Consider the following 15,509-nt stretch of genomic DNA (forward strand, 5'->3'; position numbering starts at 1 on the left):
ACGGTTGTGGGGATGATTTTTCACATTAATTCACTATCTTGGATAACCAACTCTAAGATACTATGCACATTCTACACATGCACCCTCGAGTCAGCTAGGTTATTATAGTTGTCTAGACTTAATTTTTTTTTTTATGGAAATGTAGTCCTTAAGGAGTTGAGTATTCAATACTCGTTTGGACAAAAGAGCACCCTTCACCTAATGGGTGTTGTAGACATGTACAGACCGTTTCTTAGTCCTTTGTCTGTTAGGGTCTTGAGAGCTCGAGGAGTTTTTAATTATTGGGTTATGATATGTTATACAGGAAATTCAAATATAAGTTTGATGGTTATAATGTGTGGACATTAATTTGGAGTTTTGGGATATATGGATATTTAAATGTTTAATTAATGGTAAGAACACTAATTTGTATTGTTTAAGAGTTGTAGGAGAAGCAGCTGGAAAGGTACCCGACTTCTCTAAAGTTTGCACAACAGGAGCTCAAAGTAAGGGATTACCCACCCTTACTCTTTTTAATTATTTAAAATTCTTTTGTAATTGATAGAATTAAAATGAATATTTATTTTTTTGTATGTTGTTGTTACCTATTTTTGGGGCTCAACATAAAAAAACGAATGAGAAAATACAAAAAACAAATGTTGAAAACATATATCAGAAAGAAGAGAATACCAGAATGCCTAGAAAATTAGTGAAGACTAGTTGAGGAGGATCAAATATACAAGAAAGATTAGATGTTTAAGGACTGAATTAAAATTTTTCAAGGTTTAATTAAATTTATTGAAGGCTTAATTACAAAAAAAAATAATTTTTGAAAGTCAATTCAAGCTTTAATTAGAAGAGATTAAACTCTGGGGTTAAAATGTAATTTTTAAGAGTTAATTTGGTCAAATCAGGGGCTTAATTGTATAAATATTAAAGTTTGATGGGCAAGTAGGGACTTGATTGAAGAAATCCAAAACTAAAGACTAAACTAGAAAAGGCGTATGAATGTAGGGGTTGAAATTAACCAAATCAGGGGCGAAATTGAAGAAATTGAAAGTTTGTTAAGCAATTGAGAGTTAAAATGCACAAATTCAGAATTAATGATCAAAATGAAAAAGACGACCGATATAAAGGCTAACAATTGAGTTCGGCGAGGGTGAAATTATAAAAAATTAAAAGTTTAGAGGCAATTAAAGTTGCATTGTCCACAATTGAAAGAATATGAACTCAATTGATATTTGTCAAATCCTAAATTAAAAACCCTAATCTCACCTAAACGACACGTCATTCCGAATTAAAGAAGAGAAAGTGAGTGATACGTTGTTTGGTCAACTTGGCCTATGTTTTTCGATAGTTTTGGTTGATCATGTTTGCAACTTCAAATGAATGAATGTGAAGCTACAAATCTTCAAATTGAGTAAGGTTGGATTCAAATGAAAGGATTGCATCCCTGCTACTAACTTCAGGGGGTCCTAGGTGATGATGACATCAAATTTGCTCTGACGAGACCTTGGAAGTGGGCAACTTAGTTAGCCATGGCTAAAACACAATTGTGTTAAAACCCAACTTTCTTTTCATGTGTTCATACTCAAAGGCTTCTCATAGGTTCTTATCAAGGGTTCCTAAACCTTCCCTTAAGATCAAAAGGTCAAAAACATATTCAAATCCCCCTTCCCTCTAAAAAAAAACTTATAAATACCCCCCTCAAGCATGTATTAAGGGCTGGAAAACAAAAGAGAGGAAAAGAGGAAAGGATAAGAAATAGGGAAAATATTAATCTGTTAGCATAAGTAAAGAGAGTTGAAAAACTTAAGAAATGGTTTTCCTAAGCTTAGAAAGGATAACAATTTTAGGAGATGACAAAGTTTCCAAAAGAAAACAAAAGGAGAGAATAGATGTTCTAGGTATCCTTATGATCCCAAGGGCCTACTTTAGTTGTTTTTGTTTTATATTTATGTTTGTAAGTATAGAAAAGAGGTTTGGAATGCTTAACTAAGGATGTTGCATTCACCTCTTAAGGTATGCATGTTAATGCAAGAGTATTTACCCTAGATTTGTTAGGTCTTTTTATGCATAAAATGAGTTCAAAAAAGCCATGTTGCAAGAATATATTGGCTATTTTTAAGTTGTTTTTTGGATTTAGTAACTCAAGCTTCATTTTGATGTTTTGGTGTTTTTTATAGTGTTTTAGATTCAAATATAGTTGTGTATGTTAGTGTGACTTGTTGGGATAAAGAAAGCATGTTTTAGAAGCCACAAATGCTAGTTTTAGAGGCTTGAAAGGGCCTGCCTTTTCTAGATTTGATGGGTTTTCGGATAGTTTTTTTCACGTTCTTGTAAAGAACATTACCTTAGCTTTATGATTGGATCAATTTTGGTCCATTTCTTTTCCCATAACACTTATTTAGACATGATTAACAAATAATCTAGTTTTTATTTTCATCAATAACATGCTTTCAATAGATTTAATCATGAATTTTAAGTCAAAATTGAAGTGATTAGATGCTAAATTATTGTTTCTTGCATGATTTTCATCATGTATGCTCTTTTGTTTTGATGAAATCTTAGATGTGTTGGGTTCCATGTTGCTGGGTTTCATTTTGGTTTCCTGTTGTTCTTTATTTTTTGGTGTATTTGATTCATTTCGCTCAATTGTTTTTGAGTTTTTGTGTTTTTGGCAAGTTTAATCTATTTTTTTACTTTGATTTTGTTTTTGGTTTGTTTTTTGGTCAAACTAGGATTTTTGGTTTAGTTTATGATCGAATCATAAATTTTGGGTCAACCCAGTCATGTCAAGTCAAAAAAATTTGGGTTAAAGGGCTTATACCCTATTTGTTTTTTTTTTTTTTGTTAATTTTCTTTTGGTTTAAGGTTGTGTTTGGCAAACAACCTTTAAACCTATTTTGGTTCGTTTTAATACAAAAAATGGGTTTGTACCAAACAAAGCCTAAAAGAATAATAAAGAAATATTTTCTTTTTTTTGCATATGGCCAAAAATCCTAAATTTATTTGAGCAAAATTTTCAAGAAAATTGAAAACACTTTGGCATTTTTTTTTTAAAAAAGAAAGTATTATATGGATTTTACAACAAGTTTGTAAAATTCTAAAGAATTTTGGCTTATATTTAAATATTATTGTGAATAATGCAACTTGTTCATTTCAAATATAAGGATAAATCTGCAATGAATTTATCTGAAATATTATTTGGAATGACACAATTGCAAAAATTCTAATTTTACCCTGAAAGAAGCCTAAATAATAATTAAGGACATTTTACCTTCTCAAATCGAGATTTTGACTTAGAAAACTAGGGTTTGTTTATCGTAACAAACTCGTCATAATAAGTCGGTAGAGATGGATATCATTAGACAATAGCAAACAATAATAAAAAAAAAACAATACATCTTATCTCAAGGAAGACGTACTAGGGGTGTTAATATCTTTCATTTACGTAATTAGTTTCTTAACTCAAACTCTAAGTCCAGTTAAAGTTTCTAGTAACCAAAATATTAGGTGACAACTCTCATTCCTTTTTTTATATTGATAAAGGACAATAATTCATTGTATTTTCCACCCACATCATTCCCAACTATATTTTCCACCCACATCATTCCCAACTATCCCAACCTGGAAGGATGATCACCGCAATACTGCACACATGGAATACATACAATCAGAAATTTTTTTAATATTTTACCTATGATTTATTACCATTAGATGATGGTAATAAACTGCAACAGAGGTAATCAATATGTAATTGTATTTGACCATAACAATAGTAACCATTTCAAAAATAGAAATTGACCATGATAACATAAATAATTAGTTATAAATTGTAACCATCCATAACGGTGGACCTCATAACATTTATGTATATGAGTTGGCCACATAAGTGAGGGCTACTTATCAAGTGTATATTGAGTCAGCTATATAAGTGAGGGCTATGATTTGGAAAGTATTTAAGTCGACAGCAGGAATAAGGAGTAACATTAAAATCGAATGTGGTGTAGATATTGCTATGGGGCAAGAAAAGAAATGATAGACGAGATACGCATATAGAGTAGTAAAAATGATATATGAAAAATTAAATTGATAGTAATGGTGGAATCAATATGTGACTAGTATTTTAAAAGTTAATCTAGCTGCAACTATGAGGATTATTGGGCCTAAAGTAGGAGTTAAGGATTTCTAATAGAATTAGTGATTATGAACAATAAAGAGAATGCATTCAAATATGAAAATGGATCAAATGAGCTGATTAAAGTGTCATTAAAATTTATGGATGAATGGATAAATCTAGAAATGTATGGATAAGTCATAATATTATGTAAATGAACTAAATGGGCATGAAAAATAATTGAGTGGGAAAATATTGAAATTAGCCATAAATAGAATTTTTGTAATTTGCCAATAATAGACACGAGAAGTATTTGAGCAAGAAAAATATTGGAACTTGTCACCTATTGATAGAAGAAATATTCTAGTTGAAAATGAGTTTGAGAAATACTTAAGATGATGGTGGTGGTAGTGGTGTTTGAAAAAGCCAGATGGTCGTGATATATATGAGAATGGATGAAATATACATACAAGCTAGAAATGGGTTGGAAGTATATTGAGCTTAAAAATTTATATGGATGACCTTTAAATTCCATCGATGATAGTGGCATATCCAGTAAATATTTTTCAACTCTCGGTAAAATACCGACGGACTTTATTCGTTTGTGAAGGCGTCGGTGATTGTGGTATTTTTAGTAAATATTTCTCAACTTTCGATAAAATGTCGTCAGACTTTATCTGTTTGTGAAAGTATCGGTGATTGTGGTATTTTTAGTAAATCTTTCTCAACTCTCAGATTTTTTAGATTTTTTTTTTAAAATTATTTAGAATAAATAATATAAAATTATATAAATTAATAGTAAAAATACCAATTATGCAAATAAAAGTTTATTAAACATCAAAAATAAAATAAAAAAAAGTTCAATAATATTCATTACAAATTTAATGTGTTTCCAAAAAACTATTAAACTAGAACAATGGCAGAGCTAGAGGAGGAAACTGGTTGTTCCCAGGACCATACGACCAAAAAAGGGGGGCGCACATGTATCATCCTTCTGTGATGTAATGTTCATGACCATTTGGCGAAGTTCTTTATAATTCACCGAGAGTTGCTTGTATTTTTTGGTGAGATGAGCCATGTGTTGTTCATAATTCACCAATAGTTGCTTGCATTTTTTGGTGAGATGAGACGTGTGTTGTTTCAAGGCTATAATCACCTCAAATTAGGTGCTCGATACTGATTGGGAGCTCCCATTATAGGCCGTCAGCAAGTTATCGATCGTAGTGTTGGAGAGCCCGTATACCCGATTTTTATCGAGTCCACCGGACGATCTTACCTCCATCCACAAATACGGATCGAAATCTAGATGGGTCGAAGGATCGTCTCCATATCTCTCCCTCAACCGGCTATTATAGATCTCCTGAAAATGAAAAAAGAAATCATTATATTCAATTCAATAAAAATAATAACTTACGAAATAAAATGGTTGAACGAACATACCACAAAGTGTTGAGCGTGGATGTCAATGAACTGTTGCACCCCCTTCTGGCGGTCTTCACTCCGCACATGCGTCTTTACAAACAGCTCAATTGATCTTACTTGATGGTAAACACATGTGCTACAGCCAATAATTTACTGTGGTTCGTGCAACCATCCCATAATAGTTCGTCAAAATCTTTCAACATATCAAAAAACCTAGCTACATCTGTATTGGGTTCTTCTTCTATGATTGGACATTGACTGATATTACATTTATTCATTCTCATTGCCTCCATAACCATATTCTTGTAAGGATTATTGTTGTCATTTGCAACTACAGGCACGTTGCTAGCACTAGAAGTTGAACCAACCACCCTTTCTCTCATGCTCTGATTACGAACAAATAGTTCTTTATGTGCATACCAACACAGGTAATCCTCCATGAACCCTTTATGTAAAAGATGCATCATTACAACATCTGGATGCAAATACTTTTTATTTTGACACTTCCTGCATAGACACTTAATACCGCTTCTAGTAAAATTTTTGAGAATAGATGTTGCGAAATTAATAAAACCCTGAACCCCGTTACAATAATCTATCCTCCGCAATCCTTGGGGTGAATCTCGATACATCCATGAACGATCATCCATAACTTCTATCAAACCTCTATAAAATTATGATGACAACATGTATTAATTAACTATGTTAGGTAAATAAATTTGCAAAAATATTGGTTTACCTCGAGATTATCCAACCACATAATTAAAACTTCTCATAAATATTCATTATCAATTATCAATATCCATACAAATTTATACATATAAATTTACGGAAATTACAACTCCGCAATAGCATTGATAAAAATTAAAACGGACCCGTTAAACAAACTATTAATTATTTAACCACAACACATGTAATTCGGTAATTCAAGAAAGTTCAACAATTTACAAACAAATATAATTTTATAAAATCTAAAACAAACCATAACAAGTACAAAATTATGCATTCATACTATAAGTTTGTTTGAGAAATAACAATAACATATTTGCATACACTAACAAAATACATATACTAAAAAAACAATAAAATTGACATTTAAATGTTAAAATTAAAAAAAGATAGATTTACTTACAAAAAAAATGATATAATCCATAATAAATCAGAACACGAATGTTGTGACCACAAAACATAAAGAAATATGACTTCTGTTGAGAAAATAGGGATTTTTTTTTAGGCTGTGGTTGTTTGCAGTTTGGGAGAGGAGAGTTGGGATGGGAAAGAAGAAGGAGAAATAGGAGAGGAGACAGTCGGCAGAGTTGTGATATATTAACTTTTACCGATGGAATCACTGACGGACTCATGTTGTCAGTGGTTCCGTCGACAATTTTAACGGTGAATTGATCATGTCACTATACGGAGATCCCTATTTGAATCCCTCGATGATTCCGTCGGTAAAATCGCCCGCAAAACTTCCACGTCAGCTAACCACATTTTTTAAAAAATTCCATATATTACATTTGTAATTCCATCGGTATATACCGACTGTATTATTTCGCCGGTACATACCGACCAAATTACAGACAAAATAGTATCTGTCAGTATTTATCACCGCAATGTACCAACATAATTATTCTGTTGGTAATTTTGTTGGTTTAGGCGAATTTCTGGTAGTTATAGTATAAATAGATGATGAGATGAAATAATAATTTTAATTGGTTGAAATGAAATAAATGCTTGAAAAGGCCTAGAAAGCATATGATGGTAATTAAAAAATGAAATGTGGCATGAATTAAGGGTACTGTGAAGTGAAATAACAGCTTGAACTAAATATGTTCATAAGATGAAATGTGTTATAGATACAATATGATGTGGAAAAAGAGAATATAGTATGAAAACATTACAATGACTTCAATAAACATAAAAGAAATGAATGGAAAAGTGTATTGAGATAAGTTATGGAGTATACGGCAAATTAAAGAGTAGTTTACATGCGTGATGAGATGGTTAATATATAATGAAAAAGAAAAGCTCACTAATAGTTAACGAGGAGGTTTTAAAATATAAACATAGATTAATGTGTTTATAAAAAAACACTAATGGTATTAATTTTATTTATATAGTTGTAAAATATAGTAATTTTCATGAACTTATTTATTTTACATGTATCTTTTTTTTGAAGACTTCATTCCTTATAAATGGGTTATTGATCTTTCGAATGCAGACGGTACACTGAGCATAAACTTTTTTTTTTTTTTTAAATTACTAACAAAAAATTTCTATCACAGTTTTCATAGCAAACCATGATGAAATATTTTCCATCAGCATTTTTATTGTTTTTTTTTTTAAAAAAAAATTCTAGTAGTGCTTCTCCAATTGTGCAGATGACAATAAAAATTGAAATATGCTGGTTTTCATCTCGCCAAACAGTGCAAGCAACCAGTTCGGCACCACCCCTGATTCAGTTACAAGCCCATATTCTCAGGTTTGTTACGAGAATGACTTTCAGGAGGTTTTGGCTTGAGTGCAACATCATATTTTAAATCCAATCAAGTTTCTGCTCGTCCATTTTATCACGAGTTGTCAGATGGTGGGGGTACCATCGCGTAATGAAACCATGAGAGGCCAGGAGGATATACCTCCGGAGAAAAAATGTACAGCAAATTACTACAGGAAAATTTGCAGAAGATAGAGAAGCTCTTAAAGAGAGCCAGATGACAGTGCCTGAGACCCCATCTCAAGACCAGCCATGTGATGTGATGTATGCTGGTGTTAGGAAGGAGAACGTGAACTGCAATGAAATTGGACCAGTAAGAGAGTATCAAGAATGACAAGACATACAGACTACAGAGAACACTTAAAATTTAAGAGTTCGAAATGGTGGCAATATGCTAGCAGAGAAAAAGCTAATATCATAGGACATACCTGACTCATGCGGCAGGTTTGCTATAAAAGCATGTGCTAGGAATCAGGAAATTACGTGCATTTTACCAATGGCTTAATATTCATGCCAATGGAAGTAATATGTAGAGAAGCTGTATAAAAATGGGTTTTAATTGTTTCCACTAAGTGGCATGGTGCTTTTTAAGTGCTCTGTACTCTTATCACATGTCTTCCCATAGATGAGTTGACTAAAGTAATTCTTTTTCATTTTGTTTCTAATTGATACAGTCGGGACTTGGGGCTAGATTTGTTTGCTGTCAATGAAGACAAATTCATGGACTTGTTTGTTCCACTGGTGCCATTGACGTGCTACAGAATGAACGCCAATATCTTCAGAAACGTCAGAACATACTCCAGTCTTGCTTCAACAAGTTCAAAAGTGTTGCTAGCTAGGGCCCCTTGATGACAGGAAGCCCTTGCCTGTAATGATACTGCCAAGGGTTTCACAACTAGTGATCCATAGGAAGCTTCTTTCATTCATGGTTTTTATCGAAATCCCAATATTTTACGAGCTTCGTTCTTGATTTTCAATTAGAATATCTTTTGGTTTTTATCTAAATCCCAATATCGTACACCTTGATAATTTAGATTGTCTGAGAAAAATCAAAAAGTTCTAACGAGCAGATTAACCTACGGGTTTTTCAAACACGAAGGACGAACTTATGATTGCGTTCAAAACCAAGGAACTGAGGAATAAGTTACTCAACATGTAATGAAGGCAACTGCTAATGCAGCACTTCTCGCACTGTCTGCTTCTGAGATCAAACCAGAAAGGTTAAACTTGCCTCGTTGTGCACACGCTGTGCAAGAACATCGCTAGAACACGAAAAAGAAACATATAGCCTGTTTGTTCATGCGTGCAAGATTTCGAATTTTACATTTACTTTGGAAGCCTGATATCTAGAGTGTTTTTTTTTTTTAAGGAAAAAAAAAGCACTCAACAGAAAATATTTTGCAAGCTAGCCTGATGATAAAACATAGAAAATAGCATAATTTAATTGATTACCAGGAATAGCACAACCAATCGATCTAAACTACTTACAGAATCCCTTTTTTATCCGCATTTCTCTCTCACCTTTTTCCTCACCCGAAACAGCCCCTTCCCCTCTCTCTCTACCGTGAGTTTCCCTTGCCTCCTTCCACCTCCTTCCACTCCACCGCCCCCTCCTCCTTCACCCATCACCAGTGAGACTTTCACTACCTCTCCCTCGATAATTTCAAGTTAGCACTCCACCTCTCACTCTTAATTTTGTAAAATTTGTTGTGCTTTGATGATTATGTTAGGGTTCAAGTTTATTTAGTTAGGTAAGGGTTTAGTTGAATTTAGATCGATTTGGTAAAAATTACATCAATAATTAAGTTAATAAATTATATTAATTAGGTATACTACTAGAAAACCAGAGAAAAGCAACGGAATTACCGACGGCATTTTTCCGTCGGTAATTTATACCGATGGAAATAATTATGTCTCTCAATCTGTCGGTATATACCGACAGAAATATTTCGTCGGTATATACCGACAGTTTCGCCGACGGGGTATACAGTTCGTCTGAAAATATGCAACGGCGTAGTGACATCAGGCGATTTTACCGACGGAAATTACCGAGGGATTCAAACTGAGTGACGTGGCGCTGTCACCGACGGCATCACCGATGGAATCACCGACGGATTCCTTCCGTCGGTGATTCCGTCGGAAAAAACCATTATATGCACTCATCTCCGACACTCTCTTCCTCTGTTTCTCCTTCTTCTTCTTTCCCATCCCACCTCTCCCCTCCCAAACTGCAGCTCCCCTCCCAAACTGCAGCCAAACACCCATCCAAAACTCTCCACTATTCTCAACACGAGCACTCAAGTTTCTTATATCTTGTACGTGGTCACAATATCCGTTTCTTGTAGATTTTATCATTTTTTGTAAGTAAATCTATCCTTTTTAGTTTTAATATTTAATTGTGAATTTTATTGTTTTAGTATATGTATTTTGTTAACGTTTGTACTTGTTTAATTGTTATTTTTCAAAGAAACTTGTAGTATGAATGTATAATTTTGTAGTTGTTATAGTTTGTTTTAGATTTTGTCAAATTATATTTGTTTGTAAATTGTTGAAATTTTGTTTGAATTACACCGAATTAAATGTATCGTTGTGATGAAATAAATAATTAATAGCTTGTTTAAGTGTCTTGTTTAATTGTTATCAATTATATTTTGAAGTTGTGATTTCTGTAAATTTATATATGTATAAATTTGTATGTATGAACGTTGATAGTTGATAATTGATAATGAATATTTAACATAAGTGTTGTTTTAGTTTGTTAGATAATGTCGGGGAAAACCAATATTTTTGTTATGTTTTATAGAGGTTCATTAGAAGTCATGGATGATCATTCATGGATGTATCGGGACTCACCCCAAGGATTGCGGAGGATGGATTATTGTAACGGTGTTCAGGGTTTTATTAATTTCGCAACATCTATTCCGAGGAATTTTACTAATGGCGGTATTAGGTGTCCATGCAGGAAGTGTAAAAATTTAAAGTTTCTGCATCAAGATGTTGTAACGATGCATCTTCTAACCAAAAGGTTCATGGAAGATTACCTGTATTGGTATGCTCATGGAGAACTATTTGTTCCTGATGAGAGCATGGAAGAACAGGTGGTTAGGTCAACTTCTAGTGCTAGCAACATGCATGAAGTTGGAAATGAGAACAGTAATCCTTACAGGAATATGGTTATGGATGCAATGAGAATGAGTGAAGGTAATGTCAGGGAATGTCCAATCGTAGAAGAAGAACCTAATGTAGATGCAGCAAGGTTTTTTAATCTGTTGAGAGATTCTGACGAACCATTATAGGATGGCTGCACGAACCACAGTAAATTATCAGCCGTAGCACAGGTGTTCACCATCAAGTCAGATCACGGGTTGAGTGAAGCCGGTTATGACAAGATTATTGAATGGGCGAGAAGCATTTTACCTGAAGGGAACAGGCTGAAAGAGAACTTCTATGCTGCCAAGTCCATGATGAAACCCCTCGGTTTAGGATACCAGAAAATTGATATATGCCCTAACTTCTGCATGTTATACTACCTTGAAAATGCTGAGATGACAGAGTGCATGACATGCGGGCATTCCCGTTACAAACCCAGAACTGGTAGAGGGAAGCCTCTCGTGGCATATAAAAAACTTAGATACTTCCCAATCACACCTAGACTGCAGAGGTTATTTATGTCACCAAGGACTGCTGAGCACATGACATGGCACCAATCACACCATGCGGTTGATGGAGTGATGGTTCATCCTTCTGACGGTGAAGCCTGGAAACATTTTAACAGTATGCATCCTCCCTTTTCAGCTGAATCAAGGAACGTTCGTCTTGGGTTGTGTACAGACGGATTCAACCCATTCGGGTCATTTGCTGCTCCTTATTCTTGTTGGCCGGTCATACTGACAGTTTATAACTTGCCACTAGGATGTGTATGAGGCCGGAATTCATGTTTTTATCTATGGTCATACCAGGTCCGAGCATTCCGGGGCGGAATATAGATGTTTGTCTTCATCCGTTGATTGATGAGTTGACGCAGTTGTGGTCCTCTGGAGCTTTGACTTATGACATCTCGAGGAAACAAAATTTTGTTATGAGAGCGGTTTTGATGTGGACTATCAATGATTTCCCAGCTTATGGAATGGTTTCTGGTTGGAGCACGCATGGAAAGCTAGCATGTCCATATTGTATGGAGAACAACAAGGCATTCACGCTAACAAACGAGGGTAAAGCTTCTTTTTTTGACTGTCACCGTCGCTTCTTGCCACATAACCACAGGTACATAAAGAACAGAAAGGATTTCTTTGTTGGCAGAGTTGAAAATGATGTTGCACCCCCGCGTCTTTTCGGTGAAGAATTGTTTGATGTTGTGTCAAAGTACGGTGAAATTGTGTTTGGTCTCCAATCAGGTAAGCAGAAGTTTCCTGGTTTTGGTTTGACCCATAATTGGGTGAAGCGAAGTATATTTTGGGAGCTTCCTTATTGGAAGACCAATCTTCTCCGCCATAACCTTGACGTCATGCACATTGAAAAGAACGTGTTTGAGAACATTTTCAACACCGTCATGGATGTGAAGGGGAAGACAAAGGACAACATCAAGGCTAGATTGGATGTAGCGTTGTTCTGTAACCGTAAAAATATGGAGTTGGTTTGTGATGGGTCACGGGTCGCAAAACTAAGAGCAAGCTTCGTGCTAGAGAAAAACGCACAACTACTAGTCTACAAATGACTTAAGAGTCTGCGTTTTCCCGATGGACATGCCTCAAACATATCAAGGCTAGTTAATACAGAGGAATGCAGATTATATGGAATGAAGAGTCATGACTGCCATGTGTTTATGCAAACACTCATCCCATTAGCTTTTCGTGATTTATTGCCAAAAGGGATATGGGATGCACTAACGGAGATTAGTCATTTCTTTAGAGACATATGCTCCAGCAAGTTGAATGTTGATCACATTGAAAGGCTTGAAAAGAATATCGTCGAGACAATATGCAAACTTGAGATGATATTCCCTCCATCATTTTTTGACTCAATGGAGCATCTACCTGTACATTTACCGTTTGAGGTAAAAGTTGGAGGACCGGTCCAGTACAGATGGATGTATCAATTCGAGAGGTTAGATATTACAATTGCTATGACATTTATAATTAAATGTTTTTATTTTTATTTTAATGTTTTTAATTGATAATTTTTTATTAATATATATATATGCAGGTACTTGTTCAATCTTAAAAAAAAAGGTTAAGAACAAGGCGCATGTTGAGGCGTCAATATGTGAGGCGTATATTGTTGAGGAGATCTCAACATTTATCTCATACTATTTTGAACCTCATTTGAGAACGAGGATAAACCGTGTTCCATGGCATGATGATGGTGGTGAAGTGCATTCAAGTGGGAACTTGTCAATATTCTCCAATCCTGGACGACCCACACCTAAAAATGCCGTGAAGGGAAGATATTTGTCTGAAATAGAGTTTAGACAAGCACACAATTATATCCTATTTAACTGTGATGAGCTTAGACCTTTTATTAAGTAAGTGGATGTTCGACTTAAACTTTGTCAAGAGTGTACTATTTATGTTTTGTGATACCATACACTCATATACTTTGGAACAACCTTGCAGGCAACATCGACGATACTTACTGTCCAATAACTCACAGCTGACCGAATCCCAGATCTTTCAATTACAAGATGAACAATTTGCCACATGGTTTAGAACACATGTAAGTCCTATCACAAACTCATTATCTCTTGCAATGTAATTAATTGTAGTCAATGTTACATAATATATGTTTATTGATTATTGTTGTATTTAATTTACAAGCTAGGTTTATCAAATGGGAGGTAGTGCTGCTATTTCACTGTCTTTACTATGTCTGGGCCCTGAAAGAAAAGTCAAGTGCTATAATGGATATTTTGTCAATGGATATGTCTTTCATATTGAAGAATACGGGCATGGAAGAAAGACATACAACAGCGGTGTTTGTATTAAGGGATCGACTTCTAGTGAGTTTGAAGTTGACTACTATAGTAGATTGGAAGAGCTCATCGAATTGCAATATCATAGTGAGCAAAATAGAGTGTTTTTATTCAAATGCTATTGGTATGACACAACTGACAGAGGAATAAGAGTAGATCCTCACTATGGTCTCGTTGAAATCAATTCAAAAGCTAGACACCGCAACGTAAACGACATCTTTGTTTTCGCAAAGCAATGCCAACAAGTTTATTACACATACACCCATTCCTTTAGAAAGGACCGATCAAGAGTTGATTGGTTATCCGTTTTAAAAACAAAACCCAAGGGTCGTGTCGATGTTGTTCAGGATGAGAACGAAGACATAAGTGTGATAAATGAAGTCTTTCAAGCTAGTGAGTTGGTTGAACCATACCGAGTTGCTCCGTCGATTGACTTAGAAGAAAATTTGAATTTTCATGTTTTCAACGATAGTCTTGTTGATGTTGACACAGAGGAGTTGAATGTTGTTCTAAGCTCTACTAGTGGAAAAAAGAATAAAAAAGAATGTTGTTGAAGAAGATGATAACGAAATTGAAGAGTGCGATGAAGCTGACGATAACAATTCAATAGAGGACGAAGATGAAAATTCCGACTAACTAAACATGTTATAAAGCCTTATTTTTATAATGTAATAATTTTAAACATGAAATATTTATTCTTCTTTAAGGGTAAGCCTTTGTTATTGTGTTGTGTGTGTTGTAAGATTGCAATTCAAGATTTTTTGAGAGGGTTACATTAAAAAAATAAGAAAAATTTACCTTTTCACCGACGGATATACCGACGGAATATAAACCGTCGGTATTTCACAGAGAGTTGCAAAACAAATTACGAGATTTTACCACATTCACCGACGGATTTCCGACGAATTTCCGACGGCATTTCCGACGTCCAATACCGACGGAATCACCGACGGGTTGTCGCACGCATGTCCGACACGTGTCCATCTGCACGATTACCGATGGAAATTCCGATGTCCAATACCGACGGCATTATCAATGGATCACGCATGTCTGACACGTGTCCATCTGCACCAGTACCGACGGGAATCCCGACGGATCGAAAAGTTTGGCAGGATTTCCAATATTTTTTGGTGCGAATTTCAATTAATTTCCGACAGAATTACCAACGGAAATTAATTGCAGCGACAGCAATTAATGTCCGTTGGAAATTCCGTCGGAAATATTGCTTTATATACCGCCCATCCCCCCACTTTGTTCATTTTCTCCTTTTCTCCTCTTCTCCCTTTCTCTTCTCCTCTTCTCCCTTGCTCTTCTTCTCTCATTTATATTTAGCTTTTAGAAGGATTTTATTGTTTTGGTGGTAGTTTTAAAAGGTATGTATTTTTTTTCTTTATCTTTGTATTTTTTTATTTTAATTATGATTATTTTTTTTGGTGTTCTTTGTTTTTTATTCCCAAATTTATTTTGAATTGATGTAATTTTGTTAGTTTTATGTATTGTTTGTTTTGTGTTTATGTTGTGTGTTG

Source organism: Populus nigra, chromosome 1 (assembly GCF_951802175.1).
Source record: "Populus nigra chromosome 1, ddPopNigr1.1, whole genome shotgun sequence".
In the NCBI taxonomy this organism is placed as follows: Eukaryota; Viridiplantae; Streptophyta; class Magnoliopsida; order Malpighiales; family Salicaceae; genus Populus; species Populus nigra.